Source organism: Streptopelia decaocto (genome assembly GCF_964273445.1).
Source record: "Streptopelia decaocto genome assembly, contig: HAP1_SCAFFOLD_50, whole genome shotgun sequence".
NCBI lineage: Eukaryota > Metazoa > Chordata > Aves > Columbiformes > Columbidae > Streptopelia > Streptopelia decaocto.
The window spans coordinates 771,974-774,866 of NW_028115722.1; positions in this window are offsets into that span (position 1 = coordinate 771,974).

A 2,893-nucleotide genomic window follows, 5' to 3' on the forward strand; every position below is an offset into this window, starting at 1 on the left:
TGTGCATGGCCAGTGTGTGCATGTGGTGAGATGAACCCAAGGGAGCATAAATGCCATCAGCTATTCCTTGGGGTGCCATAAAGGTCAGTGGGAACGAGATGGTGTTCAGGGGTCTCTTCCATCCTGTGTTATTGTACGATTCCATGAATCTTTTCCTTGGAGAGCTCTTTCACGTAGAATAGGCAGAGGAAGGAGAAAAAAATAGAGGCAGGAGCAGAGATGTAAAATGCCCCAGACTAAATACAGCAGCTCCTCTGAGGAACCTTTCCCCACTCAAACCCTTGATAGGAAATCTATTAGATACATTTGATGAAAGCAGCTTAGTTTGATCTGCTCACACACTGGACCACAAGGAGGGTGATGGTGGGTATGATGTCGTGTGGTCACTTGTGTCTAAGGCACTCAGAGTCCAGTAGGAAGCCAATGGGTGTGGAGGGCACTGTGAGGTCACTTCTGCCTCTGCAGGGGATTGGCCAACAGCAGGAACATGGCTGGGAAAGGACTGTGAGGTCACACACACGAGACGAGCAATCGGGCCCAATCAGCATGGCTGGATGAAAGGCAGGTCCTGCTTGACCAGCCTGATCTCCTTCTGTGACAAGGTGACCGGCTGAGCAGATGAGGGAAAGTCTGTCGTGGGGAGTGAATCCGCCACACGGGCTGTGGGTGTTGTGTCCTTAGACTGCAGTAAAGCCTTTGACACCGTGTCCCACAGCATCTCCTGGAGAAGCTGCAGCTCCTGGCCTGGATGGGTGTATGTACGATGGAGGGCTGGACCAAAAGAATTGTGGTGAACAGAGCCAAATCCAGTTTGCGTCCGGTCACAAGTGGTGTCCCCAGGGCTCAGTATTTGACTCAGTTCTATTTAAGCTTTATCAATGATGTGGATGAGGGGATCGAGCACACCCTCATTAAGTTTGCAAATGACACCAGGTTGGGTGGGAGTGTTGATCTGCTGGAGGGTGGGAAGGCCATGCAGGGGGATCTGGACCCGCTGGATCATTGGGCTGAGGCCGTTTGTATGAGGTTTGACCAGACCAAGTGCCGGGTCCTGCACTTGGGTCACAACAACCCCAGGCTCAGGGAAGAGTGGCTGGAAAATTGCCTGGTGGAAAGGGATCAGGGGGTGTTGATCGACAGCAGCAGAACATGAGCCTGTGTGTGCCCAGATGGCCAAAAAGGCCACCAGCATCCTGGCTTGTATCAGGAATGGTGTGGCCAGCAGGACTAGCGTGATTGTGCCACTGTTCTCAGCGCTGATGAGGTTGCATCTTGAATCCTGTGTTCAGGTTTGGGCCCTCATCATAAGAAGGACTCCCCTAGAGAGAGTGCAGAGGAGGTGAAGAAGCTGCTCAGTGCCTGGAGCACAAGTGTGATGAGGAGCACGTGAGGGAACTGGTGAGTTCAGCCTGGAGAACAGGAGGCTGAGGGGAGACCTTCTCGCTGTCCACCACTGCCCGAAAGGAGGTTGAACATGGAGGGTGTTGGTCTCTTCTCCCAAGTAGCAAGTGATAGGACAAGAGGAAATGGCCCCAAGTTGTGCCAGGGGAGGTTTAGATTGGATATTAGGAAAAAAATTCTTCCTGGAAAGTGTTGTGATGTGGTGGAACAGGCTTCCCATGGCAGTGGTGGAGTCACCATCTCTGTAGGTGTTTTAAAGGCATTTAGACGAGGTTCTTAGGGACACGGTTTAGTTCTAGATTTAGGTTGTGGTTGGACTCAATGGTCCTGAGGGTCTCTTCCAACTGAAATAATTCTATGATTGTCTATTATCAACTGGAATATTCTTCTGTCACATCTTCTAAGTGCTCTTCACATATCTGCCTCTTCACCTACAGTCCTGAAACTTATCCAATTAGATGCACAAGTGTTGAATACTAATTGTAAATGATGAAAGCACCATCGCTCTATCAGTCTGGTCTGATACCTGCCCGTCCCAGGCAAACACCTCAGGTACACGGGGGTCTCTTGAGGTTTGCACTGGGTGCTTATAGTGCGACCATGGAACTCAGCACGAAAACCTGAGAACTCCCCTCAAAACTTAAAAATCAAACCAACAACAACAACAAGAACAAAATCCCCCACACTCTTTTTTTCATCAGATGAAATAATTCAATATTTCTAATAAAATGTCTGCGGAATTTCTATCCTGCCAAAATATGAATTTTCAGAAAGTGTATGGACTGTGGGAGATGAAACATTGGCCTTTCCCTGTGCTTGCAGTGCCAGAACTCTGTCTGTCACTACGTGTATTTAATCCCCTGGACATCCAGGAGTTTCCACCTGCCCTTACCCAGCTCACCGTGTCTGAACTCATCTCTTCAGAAGCCTGTCTGGACATTTGCACTTTCCATCACTCCCCGGAGGTTCTTCACCTCTCACTCTTGGCTCATTCAGAGCCTCTCAGCTCTCACTCTGCTTTGAGCTTCAGGCAGGTAAAGTCTTTCAGCAGTTGCTCTCGTACTCCCTACAGGCAACTCTTGAGTTATGGCAATGGACCTCGCTGGAAACTACTTAATTTAACCACAGAACTGAGAAACATCATTAAGTTCTATTGTGTTTTCTTTTTTTTTTTTCTTTTTTGTTTCCTCTAATTAAAAATTCCCCGGTGCCTGTTTACATCCAGTTCTCTAAGGAAACATGAAGCAATTCCTGCGAAGAAGTTGTAACAATCAGTGCAAACTTCAGTGCAGAATCTCATGTAAAGAAATGTGCTGTAAATCCCAGGGGGGCAATGAACAGAACAGGGAGTTTGGGGAGCTGGATATAGATTTCCTGCTAACAATCTGAGCAGAGAAACATTCTTCACAGAACTGCTCTCTTTATTTGACACCTTTTAGATCTCCTCCTCTGCCTATATTTTTTTCTTGTTCCTCCACCTCTTCCTTCTTCC